The sequence below is a fragment of the Coenobita brevimanus genome, chromosome 98 (assembly GCF_032717465.1).
Source record: "Coenobita brevimanus isolate Jiangsu-jjx chromosome 98, ASM3271746v2, whole genome shotgun sequence".
Lineage (NCBI taxonomy): Eukaryota > Metazoa > Arthropoda > Malacostraca > Decapoda > Coenobitidae > Coenobita > Coenobita brevimanus.
Genome location: NC_137051.1, coordinates 26423183 through 26447609, shown reverse-complemented (window position 1 = coordinate 26447609; position 24427 = coordinate 26423183). Strand labels below are relative to the sequence as shown.

The following is a 24427-nucleotide window of genomic DNA, read 5'->3' as shown; positions in this document are numbered from 1 at the left end:
GACTGCTGAAATGTTGAAAGCCTTAGGAGATACAGGAGTGAGGTTAGTCACTGACCAGATAAATACGACTATATAAGAGTGTGTTGTCCCAGATGATTGACTATAGAGTGTACAGTAATGTAAATGTGTACAAGGGGAAGGGTGATGCTCTGGAAAGAGAAAATTATGGAGGCATAAAGCTTTTAGATCAGATAATGAAGGTAATGTAGAGAGTTCTAGAAGGCATGATTAGAGGAAGAGTGAATATTGATGAGATGCAGTTTGGGTTTCTGCCAGGCAAAGGGTCCACTGATGCTATATTTATTATCGACAGCTTCAGGAAAAATACATAGGAAAGAAAAGGGAACTGTCTTTTTGTTGATTTGGAGAAAGCCTCTGACAGAGTCCCTAGAGAAGTGGTTAAGCAGGCAATGAGAAAGCTCAGGATCAAGGAGTGGCTGGTTAGGGTGGTTATGGCCATGTATGTGGGTGCTCACACCCAGGTAAGGGTGAATGGAGATTTGAGCGATGAGTTTTCTGTGAATGTCAGTTATCAACGATACTAAGACTGAGCTTGAATCTCTAATGTCTGATATTAAGATTTGGATGGCTAAGAGGAAACGTAAGCTGAATGTTGGTAAAACTGAGATCATCATCATCTTCAGAGAAAACAGAAGGGATGATGACACTGATAATGCCCTGGCTTTGAACATTGGCGTGTCACAGCTTCATCCAGTCAGTTCTGTTCGAAATCTGGTGTTTATTTTAATTCAAAGTTTAATTACAAAGAACATATTAGTCAGGTTGTCAGAGGGTGTGACTTGAATATCAGAAATCTGTACTCTTTGAGAAAATTCATGAATAGACATTGCCTCTTAACATTGGTCCATGCAGCGGTCTTGCCTCTTGTTGATTATTGTAATTCACTGTGGATTGGTCTTCCAAATAATATACTAACAAAAGTTCAGTCTGTGTTGAACAAGGTTGCATTGCATATCTTTGGCCTCCCCCCGAGAACCTCGACTACCCAGTTCTTAATCGAGTTGCATTGGTTACGAGTACAGGCTAGAATTGAATTAAAACAGTGTGTTACTACATTCAAGATTATTTAATAGAGTTTCATTGTCCATAAGACAACTCTCTTCTGTTGAATCCTTTAAAAGACAGCTGAAAGCCTTTCTTTTTTCAAAATGCTATGACCTGGAGAGAGGTACTACGACGGATGATTTTAGGGTTTAATTATTGTCACTTTCGTATATATATGATGTAGCTTGCATGATATATGAGAGATGTCACAATTCTTTTAATTGTAAAAATACTGTGTGTGTGTCAAGCACTAGTGAATTCCCAAAGGAAGAACTGGCACTTTTGAGAAACAAAAGATCATGATTATTATTATTATTATTATTATTATTATAAATATTATTTGGGTGACATGTTATGGGCTGGAGGCAAGGCTGGAGCTAGCTCTGTGGCTAGAGTGAGGAGTGGCTGGAAGAAATTCAGGGAGCTGTTGCCTCTCTTGTCATTGAGAGGGCTCTCCGTCCGTGCTAAGGGATCTTTGTATGCAGCATGTGTTAGGAGTGTAAGGCTGTATGGTAGTGAGACTTGGGCAGTAAAGGAAGAGGATATTTGCAGGCTCAGTTGTACAGAAGTGACAGTGAATAGGTGGATGTGCAGGGCGTCCCCGAGTATGAGGCCTGGGGGGGCTAGGTTTACGGTGGAAGAGTTGAGGGGTAGGATAGGTCTGGAGTGTATTGGCATTGTGATGAGGAGAGGTAGATTGAGAAAGTTTGGGCATGTGGAGAGGAGAGGATGCAGTATGAAAATTGGGTGCAGAAAGTGAGAAGTGTTAATGGTAGGGGTGGGGTTGCGAGAGGTAGACCAAAAAAGACCCGGGACAAAGTCATTGAGTGTGACCTCAGGGATGAGGGACTGAATAGGGAAGCCGCCAGAGATCGAGCAGCAAGGAGAGCTGCCATTAGGTGATGAAGGCAAACCCATGGAAGCATGTGGAAGCCCTCAATAACAAACGAACAAAATGTCCAAAGGAAGTGGAAAGTAGATTGACAGGAAGGTAGCTGGTACTATGAAGGCCTTGGTATTAAGCAGAGGTCTGTGTGTGGATGTTAGAAAAGGATTTTTATGAAGGTGTGTTCATGCCCACATTTATTTGTTGGTGTGAGACTGTGATGTGGCGTAATACTGAAAAGCCCAGAGTAAAAGGAGTAGAACTGGGATTATTGGGGAATGTATGCAGAGTGAATAGATTGAGGAGGATAAGTCTATCTATCTATCTATTGCCAGACGCCTCAATCCCGTTTGGGGTGGCCACAAACAAATCGCCTCCAAGTCGCCCTGTCCCCCGCCATTTCACTCCCCTGCTCCCAGCTCACACGCCCCTCTCTCATATACCTCTCCACCCCATCCCTCCGTCTCATCCTCGGCCTCCCCCTCCCTCTTTCCCCCTCCACCTCACTCACATACACTCTCTTCGTCAGTCTTTCACCCTCCATCCTCTCCACATGGCCAAACCACCTCAGTGTGTTCCTCATAACGCTTCCTATCACATCCACATCAACACCACAACGCTCCTTTATATCCTCATTCGTCAGCCTGTCTCTCCATGTGACTCCACAGGCTCCTCTTAAATAACTCATTTCCACTGCTTTCACTCTTGACTTGTGTCCTTCCAACAACGTCCAAGCTTCACTTCCGTACGTTAGAGTTGGTATCACAATACTGTCATGTAGTAACTTTTTCACTTCCATGCTCACTTCCCTGTTTCTTATCATTGCTTTCAAGGAACCAGCAACCTTTCTTCCCTGCTGTACCCTTTCAAGCATTTCACCCTCCAAATCTCCATCCTTACTCATCACACTACCCAAGTCTGTACTTAAACCTGCTCACATTTTCCAATTCCTCACCATCCAACCTCGCTGTACATTCACTGACTTCACCTCTCTCGAAGACCATCACTTTACTCTTCCCTACATTCACCTTTAGATTCTGTTTCTTACACACTCTCTCAAACTCATCCACCAAGCCTTGCAGCTCCCCTTCGTCTTCACTCAACAACACAGTATCATCTGCAAACAACAGTACAGGGAGTTTCCAAACACTATCCTCTCTCACCATGGCCACTCCAACATCCACTAGCCTACCTTGTACCTCTTTTATTACCCCATCCATGTACAGATTGAACAACCATGGAGACATGACACATCCCTGTTTCAACCCAACCTTCAAAGAGAAAAATTCACTTAGTTCACCATCCACACGCACTGCAGCCTTCGCACCATCATACATACTCTTCACAGCATTCAACAACTTCCATCTACTCCATATATTCTTAACACTTTCCACAATCCTTGTTTATCCACCCTGTCATATGCTTTCTCCAAATCCATGAAAGCTGCATACAACTTCTTTCCCTTCTCTAGAAACTTTTCCACTAAAGATCTGAGAATGAATATCTGATCTACACAACCTCTTCCCTTCCTAAAGCCTCCCTGTTCTTCTCCAACTAATTTCTCTGTTCTTTCTGTAACTCTGTCAATAAGTATCCTACCATACACTTTTCCTATTATACTAAGAAGACAAATGCCGCTATGGTTACCACACACTTCTTTTTCCCCTTTTCCTTTGTACAAGGGAATAATTATACCTGACTTCCAATCCTCCGGGACTCTACCTTCCTCGCAGGCCAGTCTGCACATCTTCCACATCCATTCTACTACTATCTCTCCCCCATGCTTCAGCATTTCACCACACACTCCATCAATTCCTGGGGCTTTCCCTGATTTAACTTTCTTCATTGCTTCCACAACTTCTATCCTACTGATTTCTTCCTGTCTTCTCACCTCCCTCCTTCTCCCAGCCATTCCCCAGCCACTTATACTCGCATTACTTCCATCCTCTACGTAAGTATTGTAATTCATAGAATGTGAAGTAAAGAAGTTTGTTTGTAATATGGTTGAACTGTTACTTCAAATGGGTAGACACTGGTTTGTTTTGTCTCTTTTTCATTCTCAATCTCGAACTTGACTGTATTCGAGGGTGGGAAAGGAGGTATGGGTGATGATGATGATGAGTTCCTTGATGGTATGGTTATGTAAACAGATTGGATATATATACAGTGGTGAAAAGGATGTAATTTGTATGTGAGTTTGAAGGTGCGAGGAGGCATGGTAGGTGAAGGAGTTGGATGGGTGTGTTAAATGAGTGCAGGAAAGGCAGATAAAACAAAAGTGATGGTATCTAGGGCTGGTGGCAGTAATGTCAAAGGAGAGGGAGAGTGGCCATGTGCAATTTGCCACAAGGGTGTGGGAAGCAATTCCATCTTGCTCAGTGTTTGTGATAAGTAGGTGCATAAGAGATGTAGTGGCATTAGAGGTAGACTGCAAGATAACTCTGATTTTGTGTGTGTGGTGTGTCAGGGAGAGCATGTGGAGATTTCCAGGTGTGAAAGGTTTGAACTTGCTGGTGAGTCTCTTGAGTGTGTGGAAGAGTGTTCTTATTTGGGAGATATGTTATGTACTGGAGGTGGGGCTGGAGCTAGCTTTGTGGCTAGAATGAGGAGTGGTTGGGAGAAGTTCAGGGAGCTGTTGCCTCTCCTGTCATTCAGAGGACTCTCCTTCTGTGCTAAGGGATCTTTTTATCCAGCATGTGTTAGGAGTGTAATGCTGTATGGTAGTGAGACTTGGGCAGTAAAGGAAGAGGATATTTGCAGGCTCAGACATACAGAAATGACAGTGATTAGGTGGATGTGCAGTGCGTTCCTGAGTGCGAGGCCTGGGGGAGCTAGGTTTGTGATGGAAGAGTTGAGGGGTAGGATGAGACTGGAGCATATTGTTGCTGTGATGAGGAGAGGTAGATTGAGTTAGTCTGGACATGTTAAGAGGGTGGGGGATGATATTTGTGTGCAGAATTGAGAAGTTTAATGTTAGGGGTAGGGTAGCGAGAGGTAGACCGAAAGACCTGGAACGAGGTCATTGAGTGTGACCTCAGGGATAAGGGCCTGAATAGGGAAGCTACCAGAGATCGAGCAGCATGGAGAGCCGCCATTAGGTGACCAAAACAGACACATGCAAGCATGTAGGAGCCTTCAAAAACAAATGAACGAACAAATGTAAGTGTGCAAGGGAAGTAGAAAATAGATTGACAGGAAGGTAGCTGGTGCTATGAAGGCCATGATATTAAACAGAGGTCTGTGGGTGGATGCTAGAAAAGGATTTTTATGGAGGTGTGTTCATGACCACATTTGTTTATGGGTGTGAGACTTTAATGTGGCGTAATACTGAAAAGCCCAGAATAAAAGGAGTGGAAGTGGGATTATTGGGGAATGTATGCAGAGTGAAGAGATTGAGGAGGATAAGTAAGTATTGTGATTCATGAAATGTGAAGTAAAGAAGTCTGTTTATAATATGGTTGAACTGATACCTCAAATGGGCAGACATTGGTTTGTTTTGTCTCTCTTTCAATCTCAGTCAGGAACTTGACTGTATTCGATGGTGGGAAAGGAAGTATGGATGATGATGAATGCTTTGATAGTATGGTTATTTAAACAGAGTGGATGTAAATACAGTGGTGAAAAGGATGTTATTTGTATAAGTGAGTTTGAAGGTGGGAGGAGGCATGGTAGGTGAAGGAGTTGGATGGGTGTAGTTAAATGAGTGCAGGAAATGCAGATAAAACAAAAGTTGTGGTGTCTAGGGCTGGTGGCAGTACTGTCAAAGAAGAGGGAGAGTGGCCTTTTGCGATTTGCCACAAGGGTGTGGGAAGCATTTCCTTCTTATGCAGTGTTTGTGATAAGTGGGTGCATAAGAGATGTAGTGGTGTTAGAGGTAGACTGCAAGATAATGCTGAGTTCGTGTGTGCTGGGGTGAGCATTTGGAGATTACCAGGCGTGAAAGGATTGAACTTGCTGTTGAGTCTCTTGAGTGTGTGGAAAAGTTTCGTTATTTGGGAGATATGTGCTGGATGTGGAGCTGGAGCTAGCTCTGTGACTAGAATGATGAGTGGTTGGGAGAAGTTCAGGGAGCTGTTGCCTCTCCTGTCATTGAGAGGGCTCTCCCTCCATGCTAAGGGATCTTTGTATGTGGCATGTGTTAGGAGTGTAATGCTGTTTGATAGTGAGACCTTGGCAGTAGAGGAAGAGGATATTTGCAGGCTCAGATGTACAGAAATGTCAATGATAAGGTGGATGTGCGGTGCGTCCCTGAGTGTGAGGCCTGGGGGGGCTAGGTTTATGATGGAAGAGTTGAGAGGTAGGATGAGACTGGAGTGTAATGGTGTTGTGATGAGGAGAGGTAGATTGAGTTGGTTTTGGCATGTGGAAAGGATGAAGGATGATGATTGGGAGCAGAAAGTGAGAAGTGCTAATGTTAGGGATAGGGTTGCAAGAGTTAGACCGAAAAAGAGGACTGGGACAAGGTCATTGAGTGTGACCTCAGGGATAACGGATTAAACATGGACGCTACCAGAGATTGAGCAGCATGGAGAGCTGCCATCAGGTGACCAAGGCCGATGCATGCAAGTATGTTAGAGCCTTCAAAAATAAAACGAAGGAAGCGAGGTTCACACGTTGGTAAGGGTAGAGATTTGACACGGGATTGATATGTACAGTATAGAAAAATTATAGATGGAGGAGCACATAACAGTTGTTTCACATCCCATTTGACTTGATAGTCAGTGGAAAGATTATTTTAACGTGTAAGGTGAAGTGCATCTATTTAAGTGTATATATATATATATATGTATATATATATATACTATATATATATATATATATATATATATATATATATATATATGTATATATATATATACTATGTGTGTGTGTGTGTGTGTGGTAGGGAAGTTATATGAAAGAATTATTATAGAGAAAGTATGATAGGTATCAGAGGTCCTAGTGGGTGATGAACAGGGTGGGTTTTGGAGTGGAAGAGGTTGTGTGGATCAAATATTTGCAGTGAGACAGATAGTGGAGAAGGCATGTGCGAAGGACTATAAGATGTTTATGACATTCATGATCTGAAAAAAGCATATAGCAAAGTAGACAGAAGGATTGTGGAAGGTGTTGCACATGTATGGTGTAGATGGTAAGCTGCTTGGTGCCATCAAGTTTTTATGATGGTAGCGAAGCATGTGTAAGGGTTAATGGGCATGTGAGTGAATGGTTCACGATCAGTGTGGGCGGACGACAAGTTTGTGTGATGTCCCCATGATTGTTTAGTATATACATGGATGGGTTGATGAGAGAAGTAAAAACACGAATAATGGAGAGGGGGATGGCGTTGGTGTTGAATAGTGATGGATGGACTATCTCAGATTTGTTGTATGCTGATGATGCAGTACTGCTTGTAAATACCAGACAAGAACTTGGTAGACTAGTGCCGAGTTTTGCTGATGTCTGTGAGTGTCATGCCTTGAGAATAAATACAGAAAAGGGTAAAGTGATGGTTATTGACAGAGAAGGTGACTCCCAGTGCGATGTTACAGTGAATGGAGAGAGACTGGAATTGGTGAGAGAGTTCAGATACCTGAGTATAGTGATAGAAAAGAGAGGAAAATTTGCAAAAGAAGTGGAAAGTAGAGTGACACAAGGAAGGAAAGTAGCTGGTGCAATGAAGACCTTGATAAGAAACAGAGGCTTGAGTGTTGCAGCTGCATGAGGCTTACATGAAGGAGTGTTAGTGCCACCTTTAACATATGGATGTGAGAGACTATGGTGTGGCATGAAAATGAAAAGTCAAGAGAGAGAGAGAGAGCAGTGGAGATGGGACTGCTGAGGAATATATGTGGAGTACTGAGAGTGGATAGGATACGAAATAATGTGATTCGTGAAAGATGTGGAGTGAGGAAGTCTGTGGACACCAGAATCGAAGAAAGTGTACTGAGATTGTGTGGCCATGTGGAGAGAATGGATGACAATAGAGTGGTGAAAAAGGTATATCTGAGCAAATTTGAAGGAGGGAGGAGGTAAGGTAGGCCAAGGAGAATGTGGAGGGATAAGGTGGATGAGTGTGTGAGGAAGAGAGGTTTGGAAGTCAGTGAGGCTAAGGGACTGACAAGAGATCGAGCTGGCTGGATGAATATTGTGAGGAGAAGCGCATGATCAGGGATTTGGCACCCCTTCTTAACGTGACTGCATCCAGATTGATTCTGTTGGATACGTTCATGTGAAGCTACAGAATGTGGTGAATGTTTTTGATGTATCAGATAGAGCCAGGATTCCGGGAGCATGAATATTAAACAAATGGAAACGTGGCCCATTGGATTGGGCAGATTTGGGCCGTCTGGACATTGCTACTCATCACCCTGCCCTAAGGTGGGAAAGGAGGTCTGAATGATGATGATGATAGATAGATAGATAGATTATATACATACACACATGGTTATGACTAGCAAGAGCTAGAATTTCAGGGATTTGAATGATGAGTGAACCAGTGTCTGCTCCACTTCCCTGTGCATGCACTTCATGGTTCCCCCTCTGCTGTGCTTTCTGGATCCTACCACACCCTCATCCTGAGATGAGGAAAAAGAAGTCAGGATAATGATGATGAATAACTTGGATGTTATTGTCCTGACCCATATTTCTACCCAGATGAGTGAGGTAAGTTCCAAAACAAGGAAAGAAAAAGCATAAAAGTGGGAGAACTGTCAGTGGCATGTCTAGTGAAATGGGCCACACTGTCATTCTTTCATTGTTCTTACCCTAAGGATACTGGTTCCGTCTCACATGGGTAACTTGGTACATACGTATGTTATATTCTTCATGGATACACTGCACACATAGCTGCCAGAAAGGCATTCTGTGAACTCTCAGGTTGAATGAGAAAGGAGTTGTGGGGAGGGGGTGCCAAACCCTTATCGTGCTTCACCAGATTTCATTCAACCAGCTTAGTCTTCAGTAATTCCCAACCTTTGTCAACTTTCATACATTGTTTTTTCACATTCATATTTACCACATCCATCCACCTTCTTGGTTTTTCATGCCTCCTTATACCTTCAGACTCACATAACAGCAGACCATCTTTGTACAAAGAAGCAGTATGTGCCTACTCACTTATATGATGACTAAATAGGTAGGACCTCTTTTTTTTTTTTTTTTTTTTTTTTTTTTTTATGATAGCATTTTCATTTATAGGATCATTATGATCCCATATGAAGCCTCACTGGTTGATGTACGATCAGTGCACATGCTTACAGTTATTTATTCGTTCTAAGGCGGCCTTTAAATTCTGTCATTAGCAGGTGTGGTAGTGTGGTATTAGAGTTCAGGCTGCCAGTGAGATGCAGTGAAGTGAAAGAAATACCAATTTAGGTGAGCTGGAAACTAAAGTTTAGACCATTGGGTAGGTGACCCTTGGTCAGAAATATTTCCCCGTTGAACCCATGTGATAACTGACTTGATAAACAGCAGGCTCTCCACATTCGGAGATTCTACTTTCGCGGCCTTCGAACATTTGTGGATTGTCCCTCTGTGGAGCCAAGTTTTCATTTGCGGCTGCAAGGTGTTACCACGCAGACACTCATAGGTCATTTCACGCCAAAACAGGCCCACACCAAACCACCAAGCTCCCGCGCTTCTCTGTCTCCCTCTCAGTCTGTATCCTGCCACTGTCGCGGTCGTTTCGCTGCCTATGCATTGCCATGCCAAACCTCCCCAGATCTTGGTATTGTCCCCAGTAATTGTGCTTTCACGTGTTCAGAGGTAAGAAATGCATTGCTGTGCAAATCTGTGATTGAATTACCTCCCAATTGTGCAATATACTTGTGATAACTTTGTCCCACGTTTGTTTGTGTTGGCCTGGTAGCACAGGCCCCAAGCGTCCTGCATCCCCTAGTGGTGAGCCTACCCCTATATGGGCAAAGAAAGTAATGACCTTGGAGGAAGATGTGAAATTGCTAGACAAGTGTAGGTAGGGTATGAGCTATGTTGGTATTGGGAAATTATTTAACATTCACAAAAGCACAGTGCGGTACATAAGAAAAATTAGGAGAAAATCAGGGCAGCATTGGCATCCACTGTGCCACCCTCAGCGAAGCAAGTGTCGCAGGTAGGAGACACTGCGATGTCCAAGATGGAGCATGCATTGCTTGTGTGGATAAACCACCAAAGCAGGAAAAGGGAAATCCCATAGAGAGTATTGCAATTCGGGCAAAGGTGAAGGCATTGTATGACAGGATGACCAGTTCATCTCCCAACCCTGACACCCCAAGCACCAGCATAGACCCTGGACCAGCCACAACAACCCATCCTGAATTCACAGCCAGCAAAAGTTGGCTTGATAAATTCAAGAGGTGGTTCTCCCTTCACAAGCTGAAGGTGAGAGGGGAATCTGCATCAGTGGACCATGTAGCAGCAGGAGCATTCCTGGAAGCACTTCAGAAAATTATTGAGGAGAAAGGATGTCGGCCTGAGCAGATATGGAATGTCGAAGAGACAGGCCTTGAGTGGAAGAAAATGTCTGCTAGGACCTTCGTCTCAAAGGAGGAGATAAGGGCTTCCAGGTTCAAGGCAGCTAAGGACTGCTGCATCTTAATGATATATGCCATTGTTGCTGGCCACATAATCAAGCCAAGATTTATAAGTCGGCAAATCACAGAGCACTGAAGTGATGCAACAAAAACCTCCTACCAGTGTTCTGGATGCACAGTAAGAAAGCGTGGACGACCAGCACCATCTTTCTGGACAACTTCCACCACTGTCTCCTGATGGAGGTGCGGTTCTACCTTCAGGAGAAGGACCTTCTTGGCAAACTCCTCTTGCTCCTGGACAATGCTCCGGGCCACCCACAGTCACTCGAGGGTATGTGTGAGGATGTGGAGGTTGTGTTTTTGCCACCCAACACAACCTTCCTGACACCTTTTGACGAGGTCCTATCACATCCACATTAACACCACAACGCTCCTTTATATCCTCATTCGTCAGCCTGTCTCTCCACGTGACTCCACAGGCTCCTCTTAAATAACTCATTTCCACTGCTTTCACTCTTGACTTCTGTCCTTCCAACAATGTCCAAGCTTCACTTCCGTACGTTAGTTGGTATCACAATACTGTCATGTAGTAACTTTTTCACTTCCATGTTCACTTCCCTGTTTCTTATCACTGCTTTCAAAGAACCAGCAACCTTTCTTCCCTGCTGTACCCTTTCAAGCACTTCACCCTCCAAACCTCCATCCTTACTCATCACACTACCCAAGTACTTAAACGTACTCACATTTTCCAATTCCTCACCATCCAACCTCGCTGTACATTCACTAACTTCACCTCTCTCAAAGACCATCACTTTACTCTTCCCTACATTCACCTTTAGATTCCGTTTCTTACACACTTTCTCAAACTCATCCACCAAGCCTTGCAGCTCCCCTTCGTCTTCACTCAACAACACAGTATCATCTGCAAACAACAGTACAGGGAGTTTCCAAACACTATCCTCTCTCACCAGGGCCACTCCAACATCCACTACCCTACCTTGTACCTCTTTTATTACCCCATCCATGGACAGATTGAACAACCATGGAGACATGACACCAAAAGAATATGCTACTGGGGGCACTCACCATTCACTCACTCAATGTAGTGCTGCTCTTGGGTGTCTGCCCTTTCCTCTCCTTCATCCTTCTTTCCTTCTATCCTGTTCTGTCTTTCTTTCCTTCATTCTTTCCTCGTCCTTCTGCCTACAAGTGACTTTACACTCCCTCTTCTGTCTTTCTTTCCTCCATTCTTTCCTCTTCCTTCTGCCTGTGGGTGACTCTACACTAAGTGACAAGCTAAATGATTTTCTGTACACCAGGAAACCATTTAGTATGCTGGTTGGTAACCATATAACCAAATTATGGTGCCTGGTGGTTTAGTGGATAATTACGGCGCTCCAGTCGGATTGAGCCGGTGTAGGTTTATATCTAGCGGGTGGTTGGGGTTTGTTACCCATGTGGTGCCACTCGGGGATGAGTGAGGCTGGTCACTCTCATCTTGGATGTCGGGACCAACTTGTCTGACCCTGGGCTCCTGTGCTTCTCGTGGGGCGACATGGGATTGGGTGTTTATACATATTCTATATATATATATATATATATATATATATATATATATATATATATATACACATATATATATATATATATATATAATATAGATATATATATATATATATATATATATATATATATCTATATATTTCTGTCTATCTATTTTTATATATATAGATATATAGATATAATATATATATATATATATATATATACACATACACACACACACACACACACACACACACACACACAGTAAAAGTCCAATTATTTGGCAGATGATTATTTGGTAGATCTGATATTTTGGCAGTTTTGAGAAATAGTCCCTTTTACGAAAATCTTTGATTGTTTGGGGATGTTAAGAATCATCTCGGCAGTCCAGGAAGTGTTATCTGTGACTTGTAGGCCTACTGTTTCATTACACTTGTATATGTTCACTAGTGTCTATATTTTTCAGGTGTAGTACTGTATTGATGACAATATTGCATAGTACAGTACACCCCCCCCCCCCCACCCCAAAAAAAAAAAAAATAGCAAGGGTTACTTTCCAAGCCCCCTTGCTGATTCTTGAAATTTGCTAATACACTCATACCTCGAGTACCACGGGCAATAGGGACTGGACAAGGACCATGGTACTCAAATCCACGTCACTCAGACAATGTTTACATACTGTATATAATGGTACAATGTTTTCTGGCAACTTTCCATAACTCTCACTTTTACCCCTTCTTACAACCTAACCCCACAAAAAGTACCCCCACTTACATCCACCATCAGGTAAAACAATGAAAGAGATATAACTATTGTAATTAAAAACATCTGTGGTCTTAAAAGTAGCATTAACAAAAACAGAAGTTGGGCTGGGTACCTTTTTGTTGATACGTAGCTCCACGGTATTTTCCTCCCACCCCTCACCCCAAGTGTTGTTGTCAAAGTTTTGCCTCGGATCATGTGGCCTTCAGGAGAGACCGTAGGCCATATGGTTAGACGAAAATTTGTGGGTCTGACAGTTTTAGGGGACGAAATAGAACGACAGTTGATGCAAACCAGAAAAAATTACGTTCATCTTTGTGTTCTCATGAATTAGCGTTCCATTTTACATTCTTCGTTTGATATCGCGCTTTCCAACACATTTCGGACAGATAAGCCTATGGCTAAACTGCTTAGTCAGTCCAAAATGTGTTGGGAAAAGCGATACCGAACGAAGAATATGAAACGGAATGCTAGCTCACGAGAACACATGGATGAAAGAGTACTTTACCCCCCCCCCTCCACACACACACACACACACACATTCTCGTTCCATTTCGTCCTCTAAAACTGCCAGACCCATAAATTTTAGTTTAACCATACGGCCTAATGTCTCTCCCGAAGGCCACATGATACGAGAAAGAGAAAATTGGACAACATCTTAGGTGGGGGGTGGGGGAAGAGTGCCGGGAAGCTATGTCAACACAAGGGTACCCAGCCTGACTTTTCTGTTAATGCTGTTTCTAATACCACTGATATTCCTAATTACAATAATTATATCTCTTTCACTGTCTTACCTGATGGTGCGTATAACTGGGGGTAATTTAGGTGGGGTAATGTGGTAAGGAGAAGTAAAGAGAATTTCTCTGACTCTCCACATGACGCCCTATAGGCCTAAGCCTCTCGGTCAGCTTCAGGACAAATATAAACTTTCACAGCTACAAGGTTCGGATCACTTCCTACACACGATCTTTATCTTCTGGTCCTTCCAAATCGTTATGGTGGTGCTTTCATTGACGCCATACTTTTTTGCCATTTTGGTAAACGTACCAATTCAATTCATACTCCTCCAGTTTGTTTTTGGTGTTTTTCTGACCATTTTCAGGGTGATAAATTACCACTTCCTGCTGAAAAACTTCCCACTTTTTATCATCACGTTCCTTAAGCCGTACCTATGATTGTCTTGATGTACTCAAAGGTGGTTTTCGTCTCTCATTTTCCCAACTGGATGCTAGGTTAGATTAGGTTAAATTATTAGGTATAGTTAAGCTATGTAGGTCAAGTTTAGTTAAACACTTAGGACAGGCCCTTTCGCCGTAACCCTGACGAATCAAACAAGTTGACACAGTGTAACACAGCGAAAAACAACGGGGAAACAGGTTTAGCATGAAACATTTATTTACCACCCAGAAGTAATCCAAAAAATATAAGACTATCAGGAAGACGAGCGAAGAATGTGGAATTGAACGCTAACTACGAGAGAACATGGATGAAATTTCTTTTTTTCTGATTAGCAAACATTTTCGTTCAGTTTCGTCTCCTAAAACTGCGAAACCCACATGACTGTGAGGTAGTCAGTGAGACGTGAAAAAGGACTTTATAGCCGTATGCTCAGTCGGTCCAAAATGTGTTAGGAAGCACGAATTCGAACGAAATATGTGGAGCTGTTGAACACTAACTTACTAGAACACATGGATGATTTTTTTTTTTTTTTTTTTTCCCTAATTAGCAAACATTTTTGTTCCATTTCGTCCCTTAAAACTGTGAAATCCATTATGAGTGTGGGGTAGAATTAGGTGAGGCACGAGAAAGGACTGATAACAGCATTCTCAGTTCGTTGGAAATGTGTTGGGAAGCACTAAATTGAACGAAGAACGTGGAACTGAATGCTAACTTACGAGAACACGTGGATAAAAGAGTAACTTTTTGTCTAATTAGCAAACATTATCGTTCCATTTCATCCCATAAAACTGCAAAACCCATTATCAGTGTGGGTAAGAACAGGTGAGGCATGAGAAAGGACTGATAAGCATATGCCCAGTTGGTCCGAAATGTGTTGGGAAGCATGAAATCGAATGATGAATGTGGAACTGAATCCTAACTTACGAGATCACGAGTCCCCCCACCCCCCGATTAGCATACAATTTCGTTTCATTTCGTCCCCTGAAATTGCGAAATCCATAAATTTCGTTTAACCATTCGGCCTTGAGTGTGCTCAGGCAGCATATGGTAGGGGGATGAATATAGTTTTGAATGGCGAGTTGCTTGAGGAGGTAGAGTGTTTTAAATATCTAGAGTCACATGTTGCTGTGGATGGAAGAATAGATGCAGAAGTGAAGTTTAGAATAAATGAAGTAGGAAAGGTGCTGGGAGGAATGAAAAAAGTGTTTAGATGTCGTTCGCTTAGAATGGATGTAAAGAGAAGGCTGTATGAGGGTGTTGTGGTACCGACTGCATTATATGGGGCTGAAACATGGAATATGGGTGTAGCAGAGAGGAAAAGTTTGAATGTAATGGAGATGAGGTGTCTGAGGAGTATGTGTGGAGTGAAGCGTATGGATCGCGTGCAGAATGATGAAGTGTGAAGGAGAACTGGAGTTGTTCGGGAGATGGCTGGTAGAGTTGAGCAGAGGGTGTTGCGATGGTTTGGGCATATGGAGAGAATGGATAATGAGCGATTGGTGAAAAAGATAACTAGATCTGATGTTAGAGGTGTAAGGCTGAGAGGAAGACCATGAATAGGATGGATGGACAGTGTGAAGAGAGCCCTGGATGCGAGAGGGATGTCTGTTGAGCAAGGAAGTGGCTGTGCGTGACAGAAATAAATGGAGAGAAATTGTGAATGAATAAGTGATGACGCAGCCCTGAGGGGATATTCTCCCGCATTTGGTCTGATCAGCTATTTCAGGTCAGGTGCGGGTCCAGGGGATGAGTCTGTTATGATGTGGCAGGGGTAAACCAGCTCTGCTGTCGGGCCCTGCTGCAGGTCACTGATTGCATTGCACAGTTGACCCTTGTGCAATGTGGTGCGGTGAGGATCTGTCCGTTCTCCCCTTTGGGGCTAAGATGCGAATGAATGTGTTTGAATGGATGAGTAAATGGGGAGTGTGTCGTCCTGTCTCGGCTACCTCCCTTTCCTTGGGGGAAGAAGCCTAGGTATATAGATAGATAGATAGTATGCGTATTCATCTCACCACCAGGAACCCTTAGCCAGGAACGATGCTCACCCAGTCGTTTCAAAACTAATCATAGGTTTTTCTCGGAAATATGCTCAGTGTGTTTCCCAGGCAAAATTTTCTCAATCTAACACCTAACCTATCCCACTAGGGCTGATTGGCTGAGGTGGTTGGGTGTGGTATTGAGATAAATACCCATACATAATGGAAATATGTGCCCAGGAAAGGTACCCAGAGTTTAGAGAGTGACGTCAACGCGCGCAACTTAATTTAGTCACCAGGCCAGCTGGCTTCCCGCATGAGCTGGAGTTCTATCTTCATGTTGACATGACTTGTCTCATTATGCTGACCGCGTTAGAACAAAAACGTGTTACTCAAGGATTGAGTGTACTTCACCATCTATGTATTTATTGCCAGACGCCTCACTCCCATTCGGGGTGGCCACAAACAAATCGCCTCCACGTCACCCTGTCCCCCGCCATTTCAAAGCCCTGCTTCCAACTCACACCCCCCTTTCTCATATACCTCTCCATCTCATCCTCGGCCTCCCCCTCCCTTTCTCCCCCCTCCACCTCCCTTTCCCCCCCCTCCACCTCACTCACATACTGTACATTCTCTTCGTCAGTCTTTCACCTTCCATCTTCACGCCTTCCTGAAAATGACATTCACCGTTAATTGCATATTCCATGAACCACTGATACTGTAATGCATTACTTATAAATAAATGTTGCTTGTTAAATCTGTTTCCCCGTTGTTTTTAGCTGCATGACTGTGACAGCTCTTGTTTGATTCCTCAGCATAATGGTGGAAGGGACTGTCTTAGTGTTTAACTAAACTTAACGTAACCGAGGTTAACTATCTATTTATCTATTCCCAAACGCCTCAATCCCATTCGGGGTGGCCACAAACAAATCGCCTCCACGTCGCCCTGTCCTCCACCATTTCATTGCCCCACTCCCAACTCTCACCCTCTCTCTCATATACCTCTCCACCCCATCCCTCCATCTCATCCTCAGCCTCCCCCTCCACCTCAGTCACATACACTCTCATCGTCAGTCTTTCACCCTCCATCCTCCACATGGCCAAACCACCTCAGTGTATTCCTCCAAACGCTTCCTATCACATTCACATCCACACCACAACGGTCCTTTATATCCTCATTTGTCAGCCTGTCTCTCCATATGACTCCACAGGCTCCTCTTAAATAACTCATTTCCACTGCTCTCACTCTTGACTTGTGTCCTTCCAGCAACGTCCATACTCACTTCCCTGCTTCTTATCACTGCTTTCAAGGAACCAGCAACCTTTCTTCCCTGCTGTACTCTTTCAAGCACTTCACCCTCCAAACCTCCATCCTTACTCATCACACTACCCAAGTACTTAAACATACTCACATTTAACCAAACCTAACCTAACCTTAAGTCGGAAAAATACGTAAAATAAACTGGAAGAATATGAATTGGTAAGGTCTTTCTGATGAAAGTTAAACGTACATTTAGTGCTCATTCTTTTGTTCATTTTTGTGTTTATATGTGAGAGAGTATTGATGCAGAAGTAATGTATTCCATTAACCCCTTAATAACCCCGAGCAATGAACAACCCTTTACAGTACTGGTGTCAGTGACGTGAAGTTAGTGTGAGATATAAAAACGTGAACAATTATGGGAAGGGAATGAAGGTCACTGGTATGTTTACATGACTACGCTAACGCAGTCAGGCAGTCGCTCAACCCCTTAACCGCGGGGCATCACTTTCGTGACGCTTAGGAGCAAGGGATCATACTGCAGGGCGTCACTTTTGTGTTTCTGTGTTATTTTGAATTTGCCCGGGTTTTCAAGTCGTGGCTTGTATCATCTATCAATACTGCCAATGTCCAACACTAGTCAGCACTCCTAATCTCATCTGTACTCCCATCCATTGTTGACAATTTAGCCTTTTCTCCCCGTTCTTGACTCTCCTCCCTACCTCCCCTCTCGCCTGCCCGGCCGTGCTATGCTAAGTAAATCTTCCCTGGAATTTTCCACTGATTTCATCCATTGAAATAAGCCCTATGCCCTATTCTTATACCAAATAATATATACAAGAAAGAAATAAGATAAGTGATAGTACCGTACACCTGGAATTGGCTAATTATCACCTGACAACACCTCACGTGCACTCGTTCGCTAATTTTCGCTGTTTATTTCCCCTTTAAATATGCCATATAATCTATTATCGTAATAAAAATATATATAAGAAAGGAAGCGAGAAGCCTAAGTGATATTTACATTCACCTGGAACTACCTAATTATTGCAGGCCACCACACTGTATTCTGCGCTAAGTAAATCTTCCCATGAGTTTTCCACTGATTTCATCCATTGAAATAAGCCCTATGCCCTATTCTTATACCAAATAATATATACAAAAAAGAAATAAGGTAAGTGATAGTGCCATACACCTGGAATTGGCTAATTATCACCTGACAACACCTCACGTGCACTCGTTCGCTAATTTTCGCTGTTTATTTCCCCTTGAAATATGCCGTATAATCTGTTCTCATAATAAAAATATATATAAGGAGGGAAGGGAGAAGCCTAAGTGATATTTACATTCACCTGGAACTACCTAATTTATTACGTATTGTCTAGATTTCCTGCCAATCATTTCATAGCTATATATTAGCAGCTCTCACGAGGCTGATGTTGGCAGTAATGCATTCTCCCTAGGTAGGCCACCCCGGCCCACCAGTATCAGTTTACTGTCGTCTTTCAAGGTGAAAGTACGTCAAATTCGTGCCTGTTAACTTCCGCCGCTTTTTAGCCCCATGCAAAGGGCCCTGTGACCTCTACCCCCTACTAAACCTCGTGTGGAAAGAGGTGAAGGGCTGACAATTGATAGAGAGTGACCACGATCTTTCTGGTGAGTAAAACAGTGCAAGTGGAATTGTAAATAATGTGTAAACAGCAAGTGAAAGCAATGAATGTAAATATAAGTGAACAGTGGAAAATAGTTTTATAAGTTACTTCAAGTGACAGTGCATAACACAGTGTAAATAAAATAGAAATGTAAATAATGTAAATAAAATAGAGCATGTAAATAAAAAGTAATATAAGAATCAGAGTATATATACTAGGAGTAATGAAAGTGAAAGTTTCACTCTAGCATGTATGAATACTATGAGTTATGAGAGTGAAGGTGAAAGTGACATTGACGCTTAATGCTAGTATACAGGACGAGAAAATGAATGCTACGTATTTTACTGAAAGAAATTGAATGCCTACAGTGACAATAAACTACTCTTACTGAAGGAAACTTATGGATAAAGACTGTAGGTATATATAAGTGTAATATAATAATAGAAATATAAACTGTGAGTATTTTTATGAATAATAAATGACAACACCAGTGGCGAACTAGCGCAAATGGGAAGGTCATACGCCCTCGTAATTTTCATTGCTACACTGTTTTTTTTTTTTTTTTTTTTTTTTTTTTTAGCATGGATTCCAAACTATTTGAGAATCATAGAATAGTGTTTCTAGTGATAATATCAGGCTGTGGTAATCATATTACGGGTTGTCGGGAAGTGTAAAGTGGAGACTTTGTTACCCAACTTCAGAGGTCTCCACAAGTCCTACGGTACTCGACGAAGGCTCAGCAAACACCCCAGGAGGAAGCTGAAGGTATGTGCCATAAGCATATGTGATTTTAATATTCTAGGACTAATAACTGATTTTTGGCAAATATTTTTAGAGAGTCTGTCTGAGGCGAATATGCCCGCGGGTGCCGCAAGGAAAAGCAAAACAAGCCCGCGGTTAAAGGGTTAATAGTAAACAAAATCTAAAGAGTTAAAAGTCAATAACCTGTGAATGCGATTTGCTGTGTTTTTTACATTTGGCACTAAGCGTTTTTACTGTGGGCAGCCTCTTATATATATATATATTTATGCATTATTTATGCATATATATATATATATATTTATGTATATATATTTATGTGTGTATATATATATATATATATATACACAGTACCCTCGCGTCCAACACGCGTTTGTCCAGCACGATTCGTGTCCAGCACGGAGAGCAATAATTAGTAAGATTTTATTCGGTTTAATTACTGTAACACGGGTGCATTAGCATAACACGGACGGAGCTCTGAGAAGTGGGCGAAATCCGCAGAGTTCGCCTCTAGCACAATCACCCCTGGTCCAACACGGTCATACTGGACGTTCCCGTGATGCTGACAGCCAATAAAAACTTCCGATCAAGTACCTCCCCCACCCTCTATCGTGAGGTGATCGTGATGTTGCCCAATTAAAAACGCTTCTGCTCTCATGTGATGTTTTGTTTAAATTTCTCCTGCCACAGCGTCACTCAGTCGCATAATTCACATTGGAAGGTGCTTTTTTCTTGCTGCATTTTCTGCCCTTTTTACTGCATTTTACCCTGCTCACGATGCCTAGGAAGCCTTCTGAGAACCCCAAGAAGCGGCGGCACCTCCCTCAGGCCACCAAGCTAGAAAGCATCGAGAGGAAGAAGAAAGGGGAGAGGAAAGTTGACATTGCCAAGGCCTACGACATGAATGAAGCCAACGTGAGGACCATAATAAAAACCCAAGACAAGATCCTGGCAGCAGCGATGGCTTACAGAGTGCTAGGACAGGCAGAAGCAGGACCTTCCATGGCTGTGGACGAAGATAGTGATTCTGAGTGTGATTTCAAAGGATTTATGAAGGAGGTTGAGGAGGAGCAGCAGCCATTACCCGCTATTGACGCCAGCAGCCATCCTCTGGGGACCCAGCAGGACTACCTACAGCCTTGGATACCACCTTCCATTCCCAGCAAGCCTACCAACACTATCCTAAAAGGTTAGTTATCATTCATAGCACAGTACCATTTATTATAATTATAGTAGTACCGATATATGTATAGGTATATGGTAGATATATAGTGTGACTTTTCCTAGGGTTGCTGACATAATCCATTTTTCCCCATAAGCTCTGTCGTTTGTCTAACACGTTTTTGGCCCAACACGGGACTCATGCATGACAATATTACCGTGTTGGACGCGAGGGTACTGTATATATATATATATATATGCGGGTAAGGGGATGGGTCTGTTATGATGTGGCAGGGGTAAACCAGTTCTGCTGTCGGGCCCTGCTGTGGATGTCACTGATTGCATTGCGCAGTTGACCCTTGTGCGTTGTGATGCAGTGAGGATCTGTCCGTTCTCCCCTTTGGGGCTAAGATGCGAATAAATGTGTTTGAATGGATGAGTAAATGGAGAGTGAGTCGTCCTGTCTCGGCTACCTCCCTTTCCTTGGGGGAAGCAGCCTAGGTATATAGATAGATAGATATATATATATATATATATATATATATGTTTAACCGGCGACGTGAATTAACGCGGCAACATTGCAAGGTCCCTAATCTGCAAAATTTTCAATTTTCGTGAGCGATTTCGCGAGTGATTTTTGGCACGTATACACAGGACACCTTCCTCTATTCCTCTACAAGATACCAAGCAGGAACAATGCCTTACACTGCATAACCTCCTCCCCCCCCCCTGCACACCATTGTCTCGGCAATTCACCTGTTACCAGTGACCTGGCCAATAAAGACATTCAGGGCCAGAGTGATTCCCCAATCGATGACAATGTGGAGGACAATATTTACATAGCATTAGAGGAAGAAACATTCAGAAATGATGATCAGGTAATGTGGGAAAAAAAAGGTCATGAATGGTGATGAGTTAGTGAGTGAAACAATGCTTATAATGCCTATATTACTGTTTGAAAACCAATATACTCTTGTACTACATATAAATTCGTACCAAGTAAATAAATAAATACTGTTTATGAGTGGATAAATTAGTTACCCTCCCATAGAACTAGTTTTCTTTGGTGCCAGCCTGTTAGAAAACCCAGTCAGGTAAGGAAGGTCTTGTACCTAAATCAGGTATTTTAAACCTCAGGTGAGCGATTTCTCTATGAATTTTCGGTTTCTCACCAAAAGCGGATGTTTGAGCAAAAAAAAAAAAAAAAAAAAAAAAAAAAAAAAAAAAGGTCCAAAAATATCGGGATGGGGCGGGTTAATGCCCCTCCTGATGTCTACCAATGACCCTTGGGTGGACTTGAACATCCGACCCTTTGGTCAGAGCACTCTAACCCACTGAGCCACAGCTGCTACAACCAGCTAGGCTACAGGAGAGTGCTACCTCTCCTGGCAGGGCAACTTACCTGAGTGCAGCACAGACTCATGACTCTTGGTACTCAAATCAGGCACTCTACCACTGAGCCACCATACCCCGAAATAAAAGAGGGATCGAGGTTGGCATGGACCTTTCTTCCCTGCACAAGGATAGAGCCAGTATCAAGACACATCATCAAGCCTCTATAAAAAATCACACTTGACACAGGAACCGATCTGTGACCTTGGCATTGGTAGAGCCGCTTCCTTCACCTTCACCATCCATCCCACCACAGTATCTCCTCAGTTCAGTGCATAAATTCAGACACTATCTTGTATGTAAATTGAGTCGAGTGCTAAATCGTTGAGGGTCCCTATTTGTGGCACGTGAAGTGGTATTTAGCGCACCTTTTGTCACTAAACCACTCATGAGATAACAGAGTAGCCTCCTCAAAACAATGTAATCGCATTACAATAGAATGTTGATTTTGTTCTCTGAAGACATGTGAGTTAATTCAACTTCCTGGCACCATGTGGCAAACAAATGTGCTAGTGTGCGTATATATGTACGCGTGTGTAGCAAGGCAGCAGTGTACCGTTGCACAACAGGTGGTTTTTATTTCTCTGTATGTGTTGTGAGGTTAATGAAAGTGTTTTTATTAAAAACTGATTAAATGTGCTTTGTTAATGTTCAGTCTTGAAAAGCAGGCATAAAGCAGGCAATGGATTAGTGACCGGGTGAGAAGTTGGTAGGAACAGCTATCTGCTATGCTCCCATACAACCACATTGTATTGAACCTGTTGTTAAATTTTTCATAGTATCTTTCTTGCATGATTGCTGTCTTTTATATTTTACTGCAAGGAGTAAATTACCGGTATCAACACATTTATCACACCGAAGGTAGAGTTTTGCTGATGACTGGTGCTGTGTGATCAGCACTGTTTAGTTTTGGCGGACTGAGTGCACCCACATGACGATGGACATTATTTTATATATTTTACAGTTTAAGGTAATTTACCCATGTTTTTTGTTGTGAAATCAGGCAGTGATAACAGAAAAGATTTTGCGCCCTTAATGAGTTGTTTGCTAAAAAAAAAAAAGAGAGAGAGAGTGTAATATTGAGCATCCATCCATCATCCAATCCTATGCCGCCCCATTAGGAATGTAGGATGCTAAAAAAAGAGTGTAATATTGAGCAACCATCCATCCATCCATCATCCAATCCAATGCCGCCCCATTAGGAGTGTAGGAGCCCGGGGCTAGGCAAGTTGGTCCTAACATTTAAGATCAGAGTGATCAGCCTCACTCATCCCTTGGATATAAGCCTACACAGGCTCAGTCCAATTGGAGCACCATAATTACTCATAAACCACCATGTGCCGCACCTTAATTACTCATAAACCACCATGTGCCATAATTTGGTTATATGGTTATCACCTAGTGTAGTAAATGGTTTCCTGGTGTACAGGAAACCATTTGGCTTGTCACTCACTGTAGTCATCCATGGGCAGAAGGAAGAGGAAAGAGTGAAGGAAAGAAAGACAGAAGAGAGAGTGTAAAGTCATTGTAGGCAGCAGAAAGAGGAAAGAACAAAGAATAGAAAGACAGAAGATGAAGGAAGAGAGGAATGGGCAGACACCCAAAGCAACACAACATCGAGTGAGTGGATGGTGAGCGCTGCCACGTACCACAAAATATTGAGCATATACTGTAAATTGAATAGTCATGTCATCACACACTGGACATCCACCTACTTTCAGAGCTTCACTGTGAACATAAAATCTTCCCAATATTCAGCAGAATTCCATTCACACGATTAATGTTTATAACTTCATAATCCCATCTTTTTTTATCTCGTAGGCCTCTTTCAGATCCATAAATACCATAAAGACCTACAATCCTCACATGCATTCTCCACTGTCTGTCTTACACTGAATATCTGATTCACACATCCTCTACCACTTTAGCCCCTTCTTGCATCATAAGTTATCTGTGTGTGTGACATGATCAGAGAAAATGCCATGAGGGCAGGCTGGACTTGCATAGTATAAACATCATCTTCCCTGATGTATGATAATTAGGCTAATAAAAACGCTCAAAATTGATGAGTAAAAGTACTGCGAAAGTACCGAAATGAGGTGAGAATACTGTTGTTTATCAGTGAAAATAACTGCCCTACACCATAGTACAAAATTTCGCCTGCATAATGCAAGAGCTAAGCATGTGTCTAGATGTAGAATTTCACGAGCTTTTACTTGGTGTTGTCGGAATTCTGATACAGTCAATAGTTTTCAAGTAAATCGGCAAAAATCGCA

General features: G+C 42.6%; 1 protein-coding gene across 1 annotated transcript in view; it reads left to right on the top strand.

Moving 5' to 3' along the window:
• LOC145414104 (uncharacterized) overlaps window positions 1-24427 on the top strand; it is a 255196-nt gene that overhangs the window by 227964 nt on the left and 2805 nt on the right. The gene's annotated exons all lie outside the window — the stretch shown is intronic.